The following is a 23925-nucleotide window of genomic DNA, read 5'->3' as shown; positions in this document are numbered from 1 at the left end:
CCCTGGGAGATTCCAATTGGACAGAGAATCTGTTCTCTGTGTGTGAGATTTCATTAAATCTGGGCTTATTAGGTATAATGAAATCTCACCCGTGGAGAAGAGATTTTGATTACTACTAGAAACCCCCAGAGCCAGGATCAAATTTTTGATTAGCTCTATTACAGAGAATCACCTGAATGGCAACTTCTTATCTGTGCCTAATATATCTGTCTGTAAAATTACATGCCCAGTTCTAACACCTATTAAGCTAATAAGGCAGTGTGATTTTAATAGCATCAAAATCTATGCCTTAAGGTGCCAGAAACAGAACACTCCTAGGGAGATGCACTAAGAGAGGAACTTTAAGCTTCAGTCACATGGCAAGGAAGTAGAATAAAAAAATGTAATTCCTATGAAAGCAATTTTTGTCTTATGGTTAAAAGGAGAAGTACACATACTTCCAGAAAATATTGTTTGTACACTTCATGACTATATCTGAAATCAGGCTGTATTGGTTTAACAATCTTTCATAATAGTTATGGATTTAGCTAACTGTGGCTCCAGATGATAAAGCATTACACTTACCGACAGTAAAAAATATATTTTAATTTCTAATTAAAAGAAATGCCTGGCTGGATGAAGCACAAACTGGAATCAAGATTGCCAGGAGAAAATTCAATAACCTCAGATACACAGATGATACCATTGTTATGGCAGAAAGTGAAGAGGAACTAAACAGCCTCTTGATGAAAGTGAAAGAGGAGAGTGAAAAAGTTGGCTTAAAACTCAACATTCAGAAAACTAAGACCATGGCATCTGGTTCCATCACTTCATGGGAAATAGATGGGGGAACAATGGAAACAGTGACAGACTTCATTTTTTTGGGCTCCAAAATCACTGCAGATAGTGAGCACAGCCATAAATTAAAAGACGCTTGCTTCTTGGAAGAAAAGCTATGACCAACCTAGACAGCATATTAAAAAGCAAACATTACTTTGCCAACAAAGGTCCGTCTAGTCAAAGCTATGGTTTTTCCAGTGGTCATGTATGGATCCGAAAGTTGGACTATAAATAAAGTTCAGCGCTGAAGAATTGATGGTTTTGAACTGTGGTGTTAGAGAAGACTCTTGAGAGTCCCTTGGACTGCAAGGAAATCAAACTAGTCAATCCTGAAGGAAATCAGTCCTGAATATTCACTGGAAGAACTGATGTTGAAGCTGAAACTCCAATACTTTGACCACCTGATGCGAAGAACTGACTCGCTGAAAAAGATCCTAATGCTGGGAAAGATTGAAGGCAGGAGGAGAAGGGAATGACAGAGGATGAGATGGTTGGATGGCATCGCCGACTCAATGGACATGAGTTTGAGCAAGCTCTGGGAGTTGCTGATGGACAGGGAAACCTGGCGTGCTGCAGTCCACGGGGTTGAAAAGAGTTGGGCACGACTGAGCGACTGAACTGAACCGAAAAGGTTAGATTTCTTTTCTCCAACTGTGGGAGCATCTCCTTCCCCAATATTTTAAACTGGATGCTTGCAAACATGAATTCTGACCTTTGTTATTGTACAGTGAAGCTGGTGGTTTATACTAGGGGAAAGTTACTCTTTGTAATGAAACCAAAAACCCTCAAACAACATGAGTTGAATTTATTACAAATTGGGAAATGAAAGGTGTGATAAGGATGCCTCATGTGCCCAAGTTTTTATTAAACTTTAGAAACATGTGTTTTATTAAACATAGAAACATATAGTTTGATAAATGAGACTTTCTTAAGATATTTACTTTACATACTCTCATATTTGGATAAAAATAAGTTCGGAAGAGTTGACTCATTGGAAAAGACTCTGATGCTGGGAGGGATTGGGGGCAGGAGGAGAAGGGGACGACAGAGGATGAGATGGCTGGATGGCATCGCTGACTCGATGGACGTGAGTTTGAGTGAACTCCAGGAGTTGGTGATTGACAGGGAGGCCTGGCGTACTGTGATTCAGGGGTCGCAAGGAGTCGGACATGACTGAGCGACTGAACTGAACTGAACTGAACTGAAGTTCATCTGGGAATTTTTTTGAATGAAAGAGAGGCCAGTCTAAGACATAATGGGTTAAATACTATCTGTTTAAAGTTGCTCTTTATGACAGCCACCAAGTCATTAGTTGCAGCTGAATGGCCATCTGTCCCTACCTGTGATGTACAAGAACCAGATTCTATCTCAAAATGGACAGCATCCTCTAAATGGACAATCCATACCAACATTTTTGGAGCTTTATGCTACTCAAAGTAATTATTGTCATTATTTTAAATATCTATCACTTAAAAACAACTAGTAGAAGCAAAATTGGCAGTTTTTCTTTACACAAAAGAGTCAAGTATACATTAAGTTAAGCCTCATTGATATAGAACGGTCAAGGAATGGTGTCTGTGGTTATTCATACACTCAATTACCAGTGCTACATGGTCAATTTCTAATGAATTGGATTAAACAATGATGTATTGAACCCCCAAATATAACAAATACATCATAATGTTAAAAGACCTCTTCATGGATAACAGCTTTGTCATGCCGAAGGGGCTTGTGTAACTCAATGAAGCTATGAGCCATGCTGTGCAGGGCTATCTAAGATACAAAGGTCATAGTGAAGAGTTCTGACAAAATGTGATCCACTGGAGAAGGAAATGGCAACCCACTCCAGTACTGTTGCCTGGAGAATCCCATGGACAGTACAAAAAAGCAAAAAGATATGAGGCCAGAAGATAAGCCTCCCTCCCACCCCCTGTAGGAAGATCAAATTGCCAACATTCCTTGGATTGCAGAGAAAGCAAGGGAGTTCCAAAAAAACATCTACTTCTGTTTCATTGACTATACTAAAGCCTTTGACTGTGTGGATCACAACGAACTGTGGAAAATTCTTGAAGAGATGGGAAAACCAGACCACCTTACCTGCCTTCTGAGAAACCTGTATGCTAGTCAAGAAGCAACAATTATAACCAGACATGGAACAACAGACTGGTTCAAAATTGGGAAAGGAGTATGATAGGGCTGTATATTGTCACTCTGCTTATTTAACTTCTATGCAGAGTACATCATGTGAAATGCTGGGCTGGATGAATGACAAGCTGGAATCAAGACTGCTGGGGAAAATATCAACAACCTTAGATATGCAGATGATACCACTTTAATGACAGAAAGTGTAGAGGTAAAGAGCCTCTTGATAAGGGTGAAAGAGGAGAGTGAAAAAGCTGGCTTGAAACTCAGCATTCAAAAAATTAAGATCATGGTATCCGGTCCCATCCCTTCATGGCAAATAGAAGGGGGAAAGTGGAAGCAGTGACAGATTTTCTTTTCCTGGGCTCCCACATCACTGTGAATGGTGACTACAGCCATGAAATTAAAAGACGCTTGCTCTTTAGAAGAAAAACTATGACAAACCTAGACAGTGTTTTAAAAAGCAGATAAATCACTTTGCCTACAAAAGTCCACATAGTAAAAGCTATGGTTTTTCCAGTAGTCACGTACAGATGTGAGAGCTGGATCATAAAGAAGACTGAGCACCAAAGAATTGATGCTTTTGAATTGTGGTGCTGGAGAAGACTCTTGAAAGTCCCTTGGACTGCAAGGAGGTCAAACCAGTCAATCCTAAAGGAAATCAGCCCTGAATATTCATTGGAAGGACTGATGCTGAAGCTGAAGCTCCAGTACTTTGCCTGCCTGAGGTGAAGAGCCCAAAACACCCTGAAAAGACTCATTGGAAAAGACTCCAATGCTGGGAAAGATTGAAGGCAAAAGGAGAAGGGGGCGACAGAGAAAGAGATGGTTAGCTAGCATCACCAACTCAATGGATATGAGTTTTAGCAAATACCAGGAGATAGTAGACAACAGAGGAGCCTGGTGTGCTGCAGTCCATGATGTTGCAAAGAGCCGGACATGACTTAACAACAACAATGTTAAAAGAAATATTCTGGTGATATTTCAATACTTCAAAGTCATTTCTACAAATTTCAAATGTCACTACTTTCTACATGTGTGAAAGTACCAGTTAGTAATGACTGAATACTAGACATCTAGATAACATCAAGTTAAAGACAGTTTTATTCATTGTTACACTGTACATTTTCCCTTTATATAATACTTTGGGCTGATCCAAAACCTAGTTACTAAGGACTAGGAACAATTAAGAATGAAACACAAACAATATCATAATTGCACATCACATTAAGGAAGGACTTTTCCAAAATTACAAAAATGAACAACCCCATTCAAACCAGCAACAATGTTTTCAAACAGAGGCTAAAAATATTAAGTAAGCAAAGACCGATTATTATGTGCACATAATGCAGGACAGACAATGATTTTGTAATTTTATCCTGCTTGGAACTCATAGGACTTCTTGAATTTGTACCTTGAAATCTTTCAACAGCTTTTGCAGAATCACACTTGTCTCTTCAAACACTGCTTCTGCCTTAATCTCTTGCCTCTGAAAATCCAATTACATATTATATCCACACCCCCACTTCTGGATTTTCTATCCTTCTGTTTCTTTGTGCTGTTGTGGGATTCCCTTTCCCTGTTTACTAATTCCTCTACTGTGTCTAAGGGCTTCCCTGGTGGCTCAGAGGTTAAAGCGTCTGCCTGCAATGTGGGAGACCTGGGTTCGATCCCTGGGTCGGGAAGATCCCCTGGAGAAGGAAATGGCAACCCACTCCAGTATTCTTGCCTGGAGAATCCCATGGACAGAGGAGCCTGGTGGGCTACAGTCCACGGGGTCGCAAAGAGTCGGACACGACTGAGCGACCTCACTTTCTCTTTCTACTGTGTCTACTCATGGCAGCCATTATCAAGTGAGCTCCCTGACCTCAATAATCCTTACCATCTAGTTTTCACACCATGAGTAGCTTCCTTTTACATTAGATCAGGGTTGATTTGTATGACCAGATAGGTATGGTTTGTATGACCAGAATATCATAGGGTCGACAGAAGTGGTGGTGGGAGACTTCTGAGGTTAGGTCATCAAAAGCATTGCACCATCTGCCTCATGCTCTTGGATTTCCAGCCCTGAGGAAAACCAGCCACCCTGTTATCAGGCACTCAAGCAGCTCCATAGAGAAACCCACATCGAAAGGAACCAACTTCCCATCTATATGAGTGAACCCCCTTTAGATGGCTCCAACCCCAGTTAAGTTTTTAGATGACTGTCCCCCAGCCAATTATCTGATGGCAACCTCATGAGAGAGTTTGGGCAAGAATCAGCCAAATTAACCATTCCTGAATTTCTGACTCACAGAAACTATGAGAAAGATTATGTGATTATTGCTGCCTTAAGTTACTAAGTCTTAGGATGATTTGTTACATGGCAATAATTAGCTAATCCACCCATCAATCAAGTTTTAAAATTCAGATCTTGGATTTTTCAGGTGGCTCATTTTGAGAGTTTCTCGTTCTTGTCTAAAATTTCCAGCCTTAAAAAAATCTCACAGAACATATTAAGAATATTTTTTGGAACTCTGTTTGTGAAAAATTATGTGGAGCCCATGTTTCCATTACCTGTTGTTTTTCTTGTTTTTGTTTTTTTTTTAATCCATACTGTTTGCTTTCCTCATGAGCCTATTATTAAAATAGTAGACACAGTATATGAAAATTTGTAGAAACAATATGAGATCTTGATAACATTCTCTTCTTTGAGAGAGATTTTACTTTGCTTTGCTATCAACAGGCTTAGAAGCCAGAAATCTGAGATCATCTTGTTTCAATTTCAAGGATTAAAAATGACTTAAAGTTGTGTTTCCAGCTCTGAGAGGATAGTCTATTTACAGTTTGTGTTAACTTCTGGTGGGTAGATATTTAGTGTCTTAGTACAAAGTCTGGTATATTTACCAGGCGCACCTCAGCTTTGGCGGGTTCTAGAGACCAGTTTTATTCATCTAGTCCATGGGGCTGTAGGAGTCCTGTTCAGTTTCTCAGCCTTTCAGTTACTCAGCATTTCAGTTATGTTTTCTGGGGTCAGCAGACATCTGAGAGAAAAAGTGGCCCCTCATGGCAGGCTCACTCTAGATTTTCTTATTTCTCACATTTCCCCCATAATTCTGCCTGGTTAGATCTCTGATGTTTCCAAGCAATTCCAAGTGAGTATATTTCATCCAGGTTTTATTGCTCTCAGTAGGAGGATTGGCCTAAATTTTGACCGTTACAAGAAGTGGAAGTCTTTACATTGTTTTATTAGCTAATCTAGAACACTTCAGACAACAAAAACAAAATATGTACTTTCTTTTTTTTTTTTGGCTAAGAGCCTAATGGCATCACTTTTCCAAACCACTTTACATAGTATAGGAATTAGTACTCTTTAAATAAAGTTGTAAACATTTACTACAAGTCAGCCCATCAGAAGAGTATAAAAAAACTCCTATTGATAGAAATAAACTCTTTCTAGAGAATGTCAAGCCAATTCCTCCAAGGCCAAATCCCTAGGCAGGTAGGCTGTTGCTCCTCACGTTTAGCCTTCAGAACACGGCCCTGGTCTAGCTCTGTGGGGAACCCGGCAGTCATGCTGTGAGACACTCAGCACTGTGGAGAGGCCTTCAGGCCGCTGAGAACATTCCCCACCATTTCTGGATTGTTTGATACCGTCATTACACCAGAAAGCATAAAAGTTAGTTACTGAGCAAACAAAAGAAAGAAATATTTCCAACATGTAGAGAGATCTTATTTTTATAGTAATATGACTATTAATAACAATTACACTTCCTGTAAGGGTCAAAATTTAGACCAACTCTCCTACTTAGACTATTAGATCAAACAAGATAAACTAGAACTTAAAACATTTTTGATTAGGAATGGAGGAAACAAATTCCCACATGTAACAAGGTCATTTTAAAAGGAATATTTTAAGTCTGTATTATAGACAAAACCTTTTTACTGCTGAAATATAGTTTATCTAAAATAGAAAGCTGAACATTTAATGAAGATGTTTTTGCAAGTTTTACCATGTATCCCAATTGAATTACAGGATTTTATAAGAACTACAGGACTACAGAATCACACTCTTGATTTATTGATTTGGGACTCAAATGTTCAAAGTAGGTTTTTTTTTAACTTTTTATTTTATACTGGAGTAAAATCGATTTACAATGTTATGTTAGATTCAGGTGTACAGCAAAGTGATTCAGTTATATATACACATGGACCTATCTTTTTCAAATCCTTTTTCCATTTAGGTTGTTACATAATATTGAGCAGAGTTCCCTGTGCTATATAGTAGCTTCTTGGTTTTCTATTTTTAAATATAACAGTGTGTACATGACCATCCCAAACTCTCTAACTATCCTTTCCCTCTCGTTCCTGCCCCCTCCCAACCGTAAGTTCTTTCTCTAAATCTGTGAGCCTGTTTCTGTTTTGTAAATAGGTTCATTTGTATCATTTTTTAAAGATGCCGCATATAAGGGCTATCCTGTGATATTTCTCCTTCTCTGTCTGACTGACTTCACTCAGTGTGACACTCTCTAGATCCATCCATGTTGCTGCAAGTGGCATTATTTCATTCTTCTTAATGGCTAAGTAATAAAATAGAAGTACAGATAAATGGAATGGGATAGAAAGCCCAGAAATAAACTCATGCACCCATAGGTGCATCAATTAATCTACAGCAAAGGAGGCAAGAATATACAATAGAGAAAAGACAGTTTTTTGAATAAACGATGCTGGGAAAACTGGACAGTTACAGGTAAAAAAATGAAATTAGAACATTCTTTAACACCGTACACAAAAATAAACTCAAAATGGATTAAAGACTTAAATTTGAGATTGGATACTATAAAACGCTTAGAGGAAAACATAGGCAGACCATTCTCTGACATAAATGACGGCAATATCTTTTTTTTTAATCTATCTCCCAGAGTAATGAAAATAAAAACAAAAATAAACAAATGGGACTTAAACTCAAAACATTTTGCACAGCAAAGGAAACCATAAATAAAACAAAAAGACAATTCTTAGAATGGGAGAAAATATTTTGCAAACGAAGCAACTAACAAGAGATGAATCTCCAAAATATACAAACAGTGCATGCAGCTCAGAATCAAAAAAATGAACAACCTAATCACAAAATGGGTGGACACTTAAATAGATACTTCTCCAGAGAAGACATACAGATGGCCAAGAGGCACATGAAAAGATGCTCAACATCACTAACTATTAGAGAAACGCGAATCAAAACTACAATGAGGTATCACCTCATACCAGTCAGAAAGGCTATTATCAAAAACTCTACAAATAATTAATGCTGGAGAGGGTGTGGAGAAAAGGCAACCCTCCCGCACTGTTGGTGGGAATGTCAATTAGTACAGCCACTATGGAGAAGAGGATGGAGACTCCTTAAAATAGAACTATAATAAAACACTAAAAATAGAACTACACTATAATCCTGCAATCCCATTCCTGGGTATATATCTGGAGAAAAACATGGTCTGAAAGGATACATGCACCCCAATGTTCATTGCAGCACTGTTTACAATAGCCAAGACATGGAAGCAACCTAGACATCCATTGGCAGAGGAATGGGTGAAGATGTGGTACAAAGTAGGTTATTTGTTGACAGAAAGCCCAGTGTTTTTATCTCCATCACTATCTATTGATGGCAATTGACACATGAAGCTGGCCCTCAGACTGAGACACAGCCACTACAGGGAGACTATGCTCTATTAATAAATAATCATCAAGTTTCTTTATTCATCTCTACCATGTCTGAGATTTCTCTAATTTTCTACTCTTACTAAATCATCCTGCAAATTGCTTGCTCCTCCTACCCTTTCTTCTATACACCCCCCGGCCATTTCAATCTGTTCAAGAATCTTCAATGATTTCTGGGTACTTACCCAGATCTTCAAGGCGTCAACATTATCTGGTATCAGTCTCCTTATTCTTTTTCAGATAAACCTCTACTTTATATGTCAGTCATTTCACTACTCCCCACATGATGCTTATTTTTGCTTTTGTGATTCTCTTCCAGCTTAGATGCTCTCCTTTCTCTTTATTTATTCAAACCGTATTCAAGATTGAGTCATCAAATACCAAGGACCTAGCACTCTTATTTATTAGACTCAAACACTACTTTTACCTACATATTTTTTCTATCAAATCTGATCCATGCTTGCAATTCTTTTCATTGAGATTATTGCAAAAAACTTGAAGAACATTATATACCAACCTTCATTTTATTAATGGTATTGCAAACCTGCTGAGCGAGAGGCAGAATCTTCATAGTCTTCTAAAGTGCCACTCACAAAATCTTCATTCAACAAATGCCTTTAAATACATTCAACTTAGTGTCCAAATCTAAGTAACAGTCTTTCATTGGCCCATAATGAGACTGCTTAGCCCAGAATCATCATTTGAGTCACTCCTTTGCCAATAAGTTACCCAGATGACAAAATTAAAAGGTCAAAACTCATTCTGATAGAGACCTAATGCCTGGTGGATTATTTCCTTCCTTGGGTTATGCAAGGGGACGAAATGACAGACTCTGCTATGTTAATTATAGATTTCCTATTTCATGACTCCATATTTTCAGTATGAAATATGCAGACCTTTTTTTTTTTGTCAACTAAAGGATATTTAAACAAGTTTACAATTAATTTTTTTCTAGATGCCTTAAGCAAATCATTCTCTTAGATTCATGTTCAGCGAATGTTTCTTTGATACTTATGCTTGACAGAGAGAAATAAAATATAAACAGGAAAGAAGGAATTCCAGTTCAGCATATTAACCAAGGAAAACATTAACTGTCCTTCAGAATACAGTCCGCAAATAGTCTGTTTCACTGCTGCAAGGTCAACAGAATTATCCTGTGGTCTCTCTGCCTAGCCGATAAACTCTTAGTTAAAGATTGCTTCATTCCTTTCAAAAGAGGCTGGTATAAGGTTATATGCTATTTCAGTGGACAACTTTAAATTTTCTCTTTGTTTGCAATACATTTTCCTTAATGTATAAAGCCTATTTTGATGAATTAGCAAGAAATATAACTTTATGCTCCTAAAGTCAGAGGTCTTAGAATTTTAGTAGCCCGTATTTAAATATTATTGTTTCTATAGTAGTGGTCCTTTACCCTGTCTGTCCATGAAAATTACTACGGGAGTTTTTAAAAATACATTGATGTTTGAGCCCACCCCAGAATTCTTTATTTAATTAATCTGGCCTAAGGCTATAGGCCTTAAGGCTTTTTTGTTTGCAGTTTTTCTGTTGCTCTTGTTTTTTGTTTTTTAATTTAATGTGCAGTAATGGTTAAGAATCACTATTCCAAGTGGAGAGCAACTGGGAGGACCAGAATAACTGGGTAAAAGAAATAAGTTTTGAAACAATTGAAAAAAAAAAAAGTAGGGGTTTCCTTGGTGGGTCAGTGGTAAAGAAGCTGCCTGCCAATGCAGGAGATGCAGGTTCGATCCCTGGGTTGGGAAGATCCTCTGGAGAAGGAAATGGCTACCCACTCCAGTATTCTTGCTTAGAGAATCCCATGGACAGAGTCTGGCAGGCCACTGTCCATGGGGTCCCAAAAGAGTTGGACATGACTTAGCAACTAAACAACAATAACAACAATAAAAATAAAAACCATAATTTATTCAGTACTTATATATGTATACCAGATAGCATGCCAAGCGTGTTTCATATTGCATCAGTTATCTATTGCTGCATAACAAATGACCCTAAAGCTTAACAGCTTAAACTACAAGCATAGTCTCATGGTTTCTGTGATCAGAAATTTGGGAGTCACTTAGCTTGGTGTTCTGGTTCAAGGTTTCCCTTGAGTTTGTAGGCAGGATACCAGCCAGGATGGCAATCATGTGAAGGCTTGACTGTAGACAGACCTTTCATAGAAAGGGTCAATGGCAAGGGGGTGGCAGGAAAAGGTAGTTCTTTGCTGACTGCTGGCAGGGGTGCTCAGTTCTTTACTGTGTGGGCCTCTTCACTGAGCTGCTAGAGTGACTTCACAACATGGCAGCTGGCTTCCCCCAGAGCAAGCGATCCCAGAGAGAGCAAGGAGGAAGTCATCTGCCTTTTACGACCTAATCTTGGAAATTATATATCATCAATTGTGCCACATTTTATTCACTAGAAGTGAATCACTAAATATAGTCCACTCTAGGGAAAGGCAGTCAAGCTCCATCTTTTGGTGGTAGGAGTATCCAAGAATTTGTGGCCATACACACACACACACACACACACACATATGTATACACACACACATATATTTAAATAAAGACAAATGTATTAGATTACAATTCTGGCAGTCAGAAGCTCAAAGCAGATCATCAGGACTACATTCCTCCTAGAGACGATAGGGGAGAAACTGGTTCTTTTCCTTTTCCAGCTTCTGGAGGGAGCCTGCACTCCTTGGCTGCCGGCCCCTTCCTCCATCTCAAAGTCAGCAGCCAGTGAAGCATCTTCAGCCTCTCTCTACTGCTATTGTCACGCCGGCTTTTGACTGACCCGTCCCCTCCCTCTTATAAGGATCTTTATGACTACATTGAAGTTGAACCTGAATATCCCACCCAGATATTTCAGAATCGCCTGAGAACTCAATATTCTTAAATTAACACATCTTTAAAGTCCCTTTTTCAATGTAAGGTAACATATTGCACAGGTTTCAAGGATTAACACATGGACATTTTGGGGGGACCATTATTCTACCACACTGTCTAAGCTGCTGGGTATAGACGCCTTCTGAAATCCATTCCATTTGAATCTAAACATGCCAAAATATTTCTAAGTTGTGTTACACAACTAAAAATGAACAAAAAAATGTATTCTCATTGTAAAATATGCAAATACTATGATAAAATTGATTTTACTTCACCATCACATTTAATTTCCTTCCCTCTAGGTGACTATTATTATAAATGAGCACCATCTATGTTATGAAGTCTATCTACATATTTGCATAAAATAAATGGACATATATATATATTTTTTTAATTAACTCTTTATTTGGAATAATTTTCAAATAGATTTATTGAAGAGTTGTATAAAACAATACAGAAGGGGACTTCCCTGATGGTCCAGTGGTTAAGACTTCATACTTTCACTGCAGGGGGTTCAGGTTCAATTCCTGGTCAGGGAACTAGATCCCACATGCCTCAATTAAAGATCCTGAGTGCCACAATTAAGACTCAGCACAGCCAAAAAATGACAAGTATCAAAAAAACAATACAGAGATTTCCTGTATACCCCTAAATTCACTTTCCCCTAATGTTATTTCACATTACTCCAATATGTTTGTCAAAGTTAAGCAGCCCAAACTAGAACATTACTATTAACTAAACTCCGTTTCATTACTATTCTTTTTTTCTCTTCCAAGATCCATCTAGGATACTACATTGCATTTAGTTGCCATATTTCCTCTAATGTTTGATGATTTCTCAATTTTTCCAAGTTTTTTAAGACTTCAGTTGGTTTTAAGGAGTGCTGGTCATTTATTTTGTAAAATGTCCCTCAATTTTGGTTTGTCTGATGTATTTTCTCAAGAGTAGACTGTGGTTATGTGTTTAGGGAGGGATTACCAACAGAGGTAAAGTGCTTCTCTCATTACCCCGCTGCAGAAAGGAGATCTTATCAACATGATGTTTCTATCATCATATTCACCTTGACCTTTTACTCTTTAGGGATATCTACCAGGCTTCTCCACTATAAATTTAATATTTTTCCTTTTCCACACTCTTTTCTTTAGAAGTGAATCACTAAGTCTGGTTCATACTGAAAATGAAGGGAGTTAATATCCACCTCCAAGAGCAAGGGTATCTACCTAAATTATAAAGGATTTTCTGTAGGGAACATTTGAGTGGACATGTTATTTTAGAGCTGCACACGTATATTCTATCATTCGGTTTTTACAACGACCCCAGAGGACCATTGCTATTCCTATTTTATAGATGAGAAATCTATACCTCAAAAAAGTCAAGTGATATGCCAGAGGTGACACAGCCAGTGAAGCCTGCCTTTTAATGTGAGGTTGGTTTGATACCAGAGTCTATATTCTTTTACTGAGCCCCTTGACCTTTGTACTATTAAGAACCTATTATTGTTGGTACTATTCAAATGTATTTTTAATATTCTACAAAATTCTCAAGAACTTGTTAGAGAAGGCAGTACAGGGTTTGTGCTCAGTTGCTCAGTCAAGCCTGACTCTTTGCAATCCCTTGGACTACAGCCTGCCAGGCTCCTTTGTCCATGGACTTTTCCAGGCAGGAATACTGGAGTGGGTTGCCATTTCCTCTTCCAGTGGATCTTCCCGACCCAGGGATCAAACCTGTGTCTCCTGCATTGGCAGGCAGATTCTTTACCCCTGAGCCACCTGGGAAGCCCAATTCAGGGCTTGCTTGCTTATATCTGGTTGCGTATTGTTTCCCTGATGTATGTCTGGCTTTCCCAATCAGACTTTGAAAGCAGGGACAAGTTTTATACACTCTGCCTCCTCTGAACACCTAATACACAGGTACTCAGAAAATACTTCTTGCCTGAAAAGAAAGTGAGTCCCTTTCCTCATAGTTTCCCATACTGTCTTGAGCATCTACCAGGGGACTACAGTGGTTGATCCCTTCCTGCTCAGACCCAGGGCTAAGCCCTAAGATATGACAGGTTCACATCAGAATGACTGAATAGAACCTGGGGGTCAGGCTAGAACTTCAGGAAAAGCAAGGAATGTTGAGGTTTTCCCTCTTTCTACTCTAATGTGCAATTAAGTATCTGATGAGAACATTTACCAATTTGGATTATTTTACAAATGCTCAGCCCAGAGATCCATCAGGCTACGAGTACAGTTTTTGGATTTCTAAAGTAGTGCATTGTTTTCATCCCACCAAAGATTAGGAGTCATATTTGTGGGTCATACCTAACAAGTCATTTTCTCCAGACCTTGGGTTACTTGGGAGTCTTGATTCCAGGAAAACCATTAGTCTTTCTGTCAACCTTTCTTCCATGGCAGGTATCCATGGCTCAGGTGAGTGTCCCAAGTGTGTGCCTGCTAAGTCGCTTCAGTCATTCCAACTCTCTGTGACCCTATAGGCCATAGCCCACCACGCTCCTCTGTCCACAGGATCCTCCAGGTAGGAATACTCAAGTGTGTGTCATGCCCTCCTCTAGGGGATCTTCCCAACCCAGGGATTAAACCCATGTCTCTTATGTCTCCTGCATAGGCAGGAGTATTCTTTACCACTAGTGCCTGGGAAGCCCACACTTGGATTTAGTTGAATCACTCTGTCTCCCTGGGATACAGAAGCAAACCTTTCCTCTGGAGAGGAAGGCAGCAAAGTTCCAATCTTCTCTCCCCATCCTTCCTGACCTTGTCCTGTTTGCTGTGTAGATGGACAAACAGAAGCAGTCCAAGGGAAGGGGCTAGCTCTGGATAAGCTTGTTTGTCAACATGCTAACCAACTTAGGGAGGGTTAGCAAAGTTCTCCATTGGAAGATAATAGTGTATCAGGTCAGTTACATTGCAAAACATTTTCCTTCTCCTTCAGCCTTTTAGCAAGAAGGTATGTTCAGAAACCATGTCTGGTTTCTCTCTCTCCATTCAAAGCACTGTCTCCTGGAGCAGCAGAAAAGAAGGAGGTTGTTTCCTCACCTACCTCTAGAGTTGAGAGACTCTCAAATCTAGATCCTTACTCACAGACTCCAGGGAAAAAGAAAAAGCCTCCCCACCAACCAATGCGAGGCATAAAGACTCAGCAACATTTATAAACATGCTTAAGGCTGTGTCCTTACATGTCTCAGTAAGTAAATATGAACTAAAATATAAATGTGTTCTGGAAAGAGAAAAATATGGGCATGGGGATGTTCAGAGAAACAGGTAATTTTCAGAGCTAACCTAACTACTTTTCCAGCTGTGAGACGCCATTGGTGCGCCTTCTCCATTCCCACCTGATCTCTGAGGGCTCCTGGGAACTCAGTCAGCCCGGAGTACCCTCTCCAGCCCAGAACCCTCTCTCCAGCTCATCACTGTCAGCACAGTAACTCTGCCACCTACCACCCACATGACCTTCCCTGGTGAAACAGTCTCTCTAATCTTGACTCTGCCACCTACTACCTACGTGATCTTTACCAGGTAAATCAATCACTCTGAATCTGACTCACTGAATACTCGAGAGGTATCAGTGCCTAACTGCATAAGGTCACGTGAGCGTAAATGAGTTAACTAATTAGTGTAACATGCTTATTAGCACAGTGGATGGTTCAGTCTGTGATGGCTTTTATAATTATTGAAATGTCCATTCCTAATGATCTGAAGACTTCAGGATATGTGAAGTGAAATGTGGCTCTAAATTAAGGGGAAAAGTTAGACATTTTCATGACAAAATCAGTGAATAGCTTCCAGGTGGCAGGATAGGGAGATCTTTCTAGACTTGAAATGAGGCTAGTCTAATTTAAGGTGTGTTGTGAGTGTAAAACAAATGCCAGATTTTGATGACTTATTTTGAAAAAAAAATCTAAAATCATTAATAATTTAAAAATATTGATTACATGTTGAAATGATAATGTTTCAGACATGTTGGGTTAGATAAAATATAACTTACTAATTTCACTTGCTCCTTTTCATTTTTTAAAATGTGACTATGAGAAAACTTAAAATGACATGTTTCTTGCAACACAATATTATTTTTTTGCACTGTGCCATTCTAGAACACTGAAGGAACACTGAGAGAAGTACTCCATTGAATTACACCCTAGGCCATGAAAGAATTAATGCATCTCCCCAAGATACTGCTTGAAAGTTACCCAGTTACAATGGAGCATGAAGCCAAATATGTCACAAACTGCTAATCACATCATTAAATATAGTTTCCCCTATTGCATTGTGTAATCACTTATGAGAGCAAGAGCTTAGAGACTTTCAAATTACAGAAAATTTCAAATAGCCAGTCAAGAAATGTTCTTGTCATCCCTGCTACATTTGTCTTGATCTAATCTGGCTGCAATTTAATGCATGGCATTTTTATCACAATCCACAAATGCACTCAACTAGCACAAATACACTTATTTATGCACAGAGCCAGGGAAAGGGTTATCTTTGCTTAAAATAATGTGCTTAACTAATGAACTGTCCCTTTAACTGTTGGGGAGGCCAGAGGTAATGGGCAGACACACATGAACTAAACCAATACTAAATCTTCACATAGTTAATTACATGGTTTACATGAACCAGAGGATAAACAGGTGCATCTCCGTTTTTTATGGATCCTCAAAACTCAGCCCTAGTTCCTAAACTTTGAACTTACCCCTTGTGGTAGTAAATTGCTACAAAAAGGAATCAAAACAATATAAAAGAAACAAACAGAAAGAAACTACCCCTGTATGCACTGATGAACTCTCTTTTAAAGAAATCTACAGTCAATCATTTAAGAGAAACATTTACAATTGAGATGGTCAATTTTTAAAATGTGTAAGTAAATTTAGAATGAAAATTGTGTGTGTGTTTTTAAGAGGAGAACCATCTCTTCCACTCCTATCACATCATATAACATTTTCCTAAAATATACTTTAAGTATAGGTATCATCCTCTCAACATACTTAATATAAAAAATGTTAAATTCCCAAATTCATAATTAAGGAACTAAATAATTTTACTTCTTTTGAGCCCCTGTGGAGTTAAGCAGTGTTACATTATATTTTTGATGGCACCCTTTACTTCTTCAATGTTATTATCTATTATATTAAACTTTAAAGATAATCAAGACTAAAAAAAATTCAATTCAAGGAATCCCTTGAGCACAGAGGGAAATTCCTTAGTTACGGTTGATAAGGAGGTGGCAATTACACAGCTCAGTTCTAGCACCAGAAAAATGTTCTAGAGAAATCTAACTACAGATGGGCATAACAGCTTCCAGAAATAACGCTCTCTGTTAATAATGTCTGGTATCTTAATGTATTGGCCACCCACTTCAGCCAAAGTTTATTTGAATAGCGGAGATACCCTAAACTTACACTAAATAGAATACTTTAAAAAATTTATATGCAATTTTGCTAGAAAGCACGTATATCACAACAGGAAGGATTCCTATACATTTAAGTGTTTCCATTTTTTTAAAAAAATGTACTTTGCAAACTTTGCCAGTCCTCTTTCTGGGACTGGCCAAATTCCACAGATCAGATTACAGCTGAAAAAACACCATACTTCAAAATGAAGTGGAACACGAGCTTGGAACTAACTAAGCAGATTCTAAAGACAGACAGGGTGTATGAAACAGGAACAAGCAGGCCCTTTGGAAAGATAAGGAAAACATCAAAATTGTCTCAAGTGCTCTTAGCTGATTAAATATATTTCTGCCAGGGGAAAGTAGATTTAATTTCCTAGTACAACTCAGACTTTCTCAGGACTCTTGTGAGGATTGCAAAATGGTGCAATCATTCTGCAGAACTGTGTGACAGTTTCTTATAAAATTAAACAAATATCTACTTTATACTTCTACGTGTTTACCCAAGAGAAATGTAACCTCACACAGGACTGTTCTCAGGGCTGTTGGAAAGATTAAATGAGATCATGTGTGTGGAAGTGCACACAGAGTCGTGCACGTGGTAGGAACTTATGAAATAATATTTTCAACCTCCTTTCATGTATTTGGATGTAATAGCATATAGGATTTCAACAGTGCAGACTTTCATTTATATCCTGGTTCTACTATTCACCTGTCATATCCATTCATCCGACCTTTTTTGAGTACAACTCTGTGCCAAGCACGCTTCTAGATGTTGTGGATACCATACTTAATGTGATAGTTCCAGTCTTTACTCTCATGGGGTTTACATTCTAGTGCCCTGGACAGGATGATTAAGTTTTCTTCACTTCCCTTTCTATCTCCGTAATTCTGGAGGACATAAGAATCAACTAAATACAATCTGTGCTTTCAAGTATTTTACAAACAGTGAAGGCAACAGACAATGGAAGCAAATTCAATGGTGAATTTTGGCAGTAGGTGCTGTGAGAGGAGTAAGGACTCAGTGCTGTGGGGGATGGGCTCTGAACTCTGCTTGCTGTCAAGGAGACTGGTTACAGGAGTGAGCCAGAGAAGGCTTCCTGGAGGAAGAGCATTGAAGTGAAATCTGTAGAGTAAACCAGGCAAAACCTACTCCCAAATTCACCATATTATCAGAAAGATAAAATGAGGATATAGTTGTAAAGGCACTAATCAGTCCATGAAGTCCTTTATAATTTAAAGAGCAATAGCATTAAGATGGAAAATTGGTGGGTAGTCTTGAATCCAGTTCATACTCTCTCTGACAGTATGTTTTCTTCCTAACATATGTGCTTAATCTGGGCTTCCCACATCTGCCTCCTGGGATCCCAACACTTCAAGCTTTCTGCTTGAAGGGAGTGGGTCACTGAATAAATTGTAATCATACGGGGCCAATTTTGACTTCCAGTCAAGTTTCTGGATTTGCTAAATTTATAGTCTGCGGTGTAGCTCTGTGGTTGGCCACACCGGCCTCTAGCCATGAAACAGGCTTTTGCAACAAACCAAGATTCTTGCTCTTCTGGAACCCATTGAGTACTTAATAATTTGTTTTTTTAATTTAATTGAAAGGCTCTGTTTATGGGACTCAAATACAGTTTATACCATAAATAATCAGAACTTTAAAGCCATGCAAAAAAGCACCAACTCTGCTGGAAAACCTTTGATCTGTACTTGATGCTTTGTTTTATATGCTACACACACCTCTGGGAAAAAAGGGAAGTAGGAAGTGGGACTGGGGACACTTGTGGAGAAAATTCCTGCTTCCAACTATTGAGGAATTAAAATGAACTTGGAAAAGGATGTCCTTAGAGAAATGTAGACTACGTTCAGTACATCCTCAGTCCATGGAGTGCACTTAGGCTGACTGAAGGCCTTCATGATTGCATTAGCAATTAGGATGGAAGTCACTCCAACTACACGAAACTTAAACCATTTCAGTAACTTAAACAAATATTTAAAACACTTTAGTTTCCTCTCGGGAGGTTGTGATAGTTAATAAAGCAATAATTCTTGTAATGACAAGGGTTTATGTGATATTATAACTCAATGTTAGAGATGTTTTCTGGATTTTCAGAAAAAAAAAATGAATTATGATAAAAGATGCCCCTCCATCAAATAATGGCAAGTAGATACTCAGAAACCAAATCTGTGGTATATCCAACAAAAGTGGGCCCTATGCAACGTTTAATAGAACCCTTTCCTCAACTGGGGTATACTTGAGCCCCCTCATGTGAATAGGGAAAGTATTATGATGCAAGACGAAAGAAAATTTTTTTATTTTGGGGGAAGGACAAGATGAAACCAACCATAAAAGGTGCCCAAGGCATCTGAGTCAAGTCCATCAGCCAGTCCTGCCAGCCCTGGCATCAATGCCTTATACTCATACACAATCAGACTTCTGACTTCAGAGTTCTCACTCTGCTCTGGAAGAATCTAACAGGCTTCCCGCATAGTCTGATGACCCAAGCCAATGGTTTAGCAACATCTTCTTCTTTTTTGAACCACTATATAGAAACAGTGAAGGACAGGGAGGCCCAGTTGCTGCAGTCCGTGGGATCACTAAGAGTCAGACACAACTTAGCTACTGAACAATAGCATATAAAAATAAACATCCTTGATGAGTGGAAATGGAAGAAGAATGGGCAATGATGGTGGGAAATAGCAGGAGAAAAAGCAACTTGCTTTTGGGTGGGAAGAGGAATGAGTAGGAGAAATTTCTGGAAAGAAGACTGACTGGAACAAGGGAGACTTGGCTTAGAATCAGAAAAGAAAGCACATTTTGGAAGCAAAGAAAAGAAGAGGAAGTTAGCTAGTTTGAAGATGTCTTCAAGTTCTAAGCCTCCAGGAGCCGTGTCAGGCCTGGAGAACAGTGAGGAGTATAGAATTTCACCTCAACCATTGCTTATTTAACAAATGCATATTCAGCACTTAACTGTCTAATCATTGTTTTTGGTGCTGGGGATTCAGCAATGAACCAGCAGAAACAAAACTCCTTGTTCTCATGGAACTTAGGTTCGCTGGGCAGGTCCAAAGCAGCTTGATATCCAGGTTCCTCTTCCAATGAGTTGAGGGTGTTTTTGAAATGAAGCAGGACCCTATGGTCCTTGCTGACCCCCGCCCCCCAACCCATGTCCTCCGCCTGCCTTTTGCCTATAGAAACCTTTAGTCAAAGCATAAGTTTAATCAGAGAATTGAGAAAGAAAACAGTCTAAGGAGACTAAATAATAATAATGCAGTCATTAAGCATAGTCAAGGACCTTTAGTTCTTTCTCAAGGGCAATAGATAATATTCTGAGCCATATCCTGTGAGCTGTCTTAAAGATACTGAAACACCAGGCGGAGAAGTTAACTACATTAACAGATGACCAGACTATACCCAGGACATGAGCTGCCACGATTTTAAGAACTGACTGCAAAAAATGGGAACAAATGGACCCTAGAACTGAAGACTGACTGTAACTAAAACAATGAAGATGGTGCTGGTCAGACCACTAATGACCAATTCAAAGATGACTGTTAGAGATCATGCAGCCCCCTACCACACTGTCTATAAAAGCTCTCACCCACTGCTTGTCAGGTGGGGGAGAGTCAGCCTTTGGACAGATGTCCACTACCCTCCCCGCTACCCCTAGCATCTGAAATAAAGCCAACTTTCCTTTCCACCAACCTGGTCTGTTTATTGACCCCCTACACATACCTTTCAGTAATACTTTCAGTCCCTCCACCCAGCAAAGAGTTCCACCTTCTAACTCTTAAAGTCTGTGCCATTTTAACCATCTTCAAATGACCAACAGGCTTTACCCTCCTAGTAGATTATAATCCCTTTGACTTGAAGACCATATCTCTTCTTATTTTATATTTAAAGCAGAGAAAGAAACTTAGAGCCTGGATCACTTAACACATGTGCAGTTACCGCTCAGCAAATATCGTCTGAGGGAAATGGTCCCTGAAGAGAGGAGCAAGAAGCAAGCCCCTGGGACCCTGCCCCAGGGTGTCAGTCACCATCAAGGGATGGACCTGTCCTCCATCCCTCCTTCCTTCCTGATGTGACTGTCCAAGCTGGATTTGGTCCATTTGGGTTTTGTGAGGTGTGCAGATCTTCTCCTACCAGGGCTGTGCCAACTTCTTCTAGGTGTAGGTACTTACCAAACTTCTTTAAGCTTTGGCCTGAACTTAGTGCCCAGCAAGCTTCTACTCAATATCCTTCAAGTGGATCAAGAATTCTTCCTGGGTGGGCAAGTAAACTGAGGCCAGGAGTTCAGATGATGCTTTCCCACTATTTCCTTAGTCCTCCCTAACACACCCCCTTCTCAGGCAGCTGCAACACTGCTCAGGGTTGGTGCAGGAAGTCATCCCTTGGGGTCACTCAGATCCACCCAGTTTACACTTAGAAGAGGCAATGATCACCAAGTGGTAGAATTAGGGGCCAGCTATCATTCCTCACTCTCACTGACTGGGGTGGTCAGCGGGGGTCTCCTCCTGTTTCAGGCACCATTCAGTAAACATCTGTCCAACAGAAAGACAATGTAAGCTGCTTACATCATTTTAAATCTTCTAGTAGCTACATTAAAAAAAGGAAAGGAGGAATTAACTTTAATCATGCATCTTATTTAGCATAACATATGTAAAATATTGTCATTACGATTACATTGCAATGACAATTGTGATTACATTGTCAACATGTAATCAACATAAAAGTTACTGAGATATTTTTCATCCTTTTTTTCCTTACAAAGTCTTCAGAACCCACTGTGTATTTTAAACTTAGAGCACATAACTATCTCTTAAAACTCAACACCCATGGAGGCCCATGCCACTAGAGTGGAGAACACAGCTCAAAGGAGTTCTGTGAACTCTCTCAGGGCATCTTGTTTGAAGACAAATCTTTTCACATAAATGTCAATTTAGGAAAAATCAAATGTTTAGAATAAAGTGGAAACAGTGACAGACTTTATTTTCTTGGGCTCCAAAATCACTGTGGATGGTGATTGCAGCCATGAAATTAAAAGACACTTGCTCCTTGGAAGAAAAGCTAGACAACATATTAAAAAAGTAGAGACATTACTTTGCCGACAAAGGTCCTTATAGTCAAAGCTATGGTTTTTCCGGTAGTCATGTATGGATGTGAGAGCTGGACCATAAAGAAAGCTGAGCACTGAAGAATTGATGCTTTGAATTGTGGTGCTGGAGAAGACTCTTGAAAACCCCTTGGACTGCAAGGAGATTAAATCAGTTAATCCTAAAGGAAATCAACTCTGAATATTCATTGGAAGGACTGATGCTAAAGCTCAGTCTGATACTTTGGCCACCAGATGCAAAGAGCTGATTCATTAGAAAAGACCCTGATGCTTGGAAAAGATTGAAGGCAGGAGAAGGGTGACAGAGGATGAGATGGTTGGATGGCAATATCGACTAAGTGGACATGAGTTTGAGCAAACTCTGGGAGACAGTGAAGGACAAGGAAGCCTATCATGCTGCAGTCCATGAGGAAGCAGAGAGTCAGACATGACTGAGCAATTGAATAACAACAAAATGTTTACAAAATAATAGCTCTAATAAATTTTGTGTGGGAAAAGGTTTATTTTTGCAACATTGACTACTAATTTATTTTAGCCAAAGAATGTTATTGTGAAACTTTTGCTCCTTATCAGCCACAAAAATCTGAATATCTGGACACACTGGAGAAATTACGTGGCAAAGCTGAGGAAGGTTTTAGACTTTTGGCCGGCTTCTCACCACTGGGGGCATTCTGCCCTGACCAAAGAATGATTCCATGGGTCTGTCCCCTGCTTCTTCCTGGGTCTTTGTTTATAGTGGCAAGACAAGAGCCCTATGAAGCGGCACAGAAGTAGACTGCATCTTGGTTTCCAACATGTGGGCCTGATGTTTCTGTAGTCTGCCTGGACACTAACTGTCCCTCAGATGAATAATGTTTGCTTCCAAGGTGGTGCAGTGGTAAAGAACCCGCCTGCCAATGCAGGAGACGTAAGAGATACAGGTTTGATCCCTTAGTCAGGAAGATCCCCTGGAGGAGGAAATGGCAACCCACTCTAGTATTCTTGCTTGGAAAACCCCGTGGACAGAGAAGCCTGGCAGGCTATAGTCCATGGGGTCACAAAGAGTTGGACACGATTGAGCACTTGTGTACTGAATAATGTTTAATTTTCAGTAAAAATTAGTTCAGTTCAGTTCAGTCACTCAGTCACGTCCAACTCTTTGCAACCCCATGAATCACAGCGCGCCAGGCCTCCCTGTCCATCACCAACTCCCGGAGTTCACTCAGACTCACGTCCATCAAGTCAGTGATGCCATCCAGCCATCTCATCCTCTGTCGTCCCCTTCTCCTGCTGCCCCCAATCCCTCCCAGCATCAGAGTCTTTTCCAATGAGTCAACTCTTCGCATGAGGTGGCCAAAGTACTGGATTTTCAGCTTGAGCATCATTTACTGACTACTAATTATGAGGTGAACACGGTTTTGGGGGTTGCATGTTGTCTCCCATGTATTTGTACTATTTCCCAAAAATAGATGGAAGATATAATGATAAGATAATAACCCACGTAAAAGTATTAGTGAATTACTAGTAATTATTGATATCTCTCTTGCATGTCCCACAATTAATGGAACCTAACAGTACATGTGGGAGAAGGCAATGGCACCCCACTCCAGTACTCTTGCCTGGAAAATCCCATGGATGGAGGAGGCTGGTAGGCTGCAGTCCATGGGATCGCTAAGAGTCAGACATGACTAAGCGACTTCACTTTTACTTTTCACTTTCCTGCATTGGAGAAGGAAATGGCAACCCACTCCAGTGTTCTTGCCTGGAGAATCCCAGGGACGGGGGAGCCTTGTGGGCTGCCGTCTATGGGGTCACACAGAGTTGGACACGACTGAAGTGACTTAGCAGCAGCAACAGTACATGTAAGTATTCATGAAGCCACCTGGTTCTAAAGTATGGGCTTC

General features: G+C 39.6%; 1 protein-coding gene across 7 annotated transcripts in view; it reads right to left on the bottom strand.

Annotated features, from left to right (window-relative positions):
- ZNF704 (zinc finger protein 704) overlaps positions 1-23925 on the bottom strand; it is a 260538-nt gene that overhangs the window by 105914 nt on the left and 130699 nt on the right. The gene's annotated exons all lie outside the window — the stretch shown is intronic.

The sequence above is a fragment of the Bos grunniens genome, chromosome 14 (assembly GCF_055505025.1).
Source record: "Bos grunniens cultivar Pamir isolate PY7600 chromosome 14, Bosgru_T2T1.0, whole genome shotgun sequence".
In the NCBI taxonomy this organism is placed as follows: Eukaryota; Metazoa; Chordata; class Mammalia; order Artiodactyla; family Bovidae; genus Bos; species Bos grunniens.
Note: the sequence above shows the minus strand (reverse complement) of the source record. Positions and strands in the feature narration are given on the sequence as shown.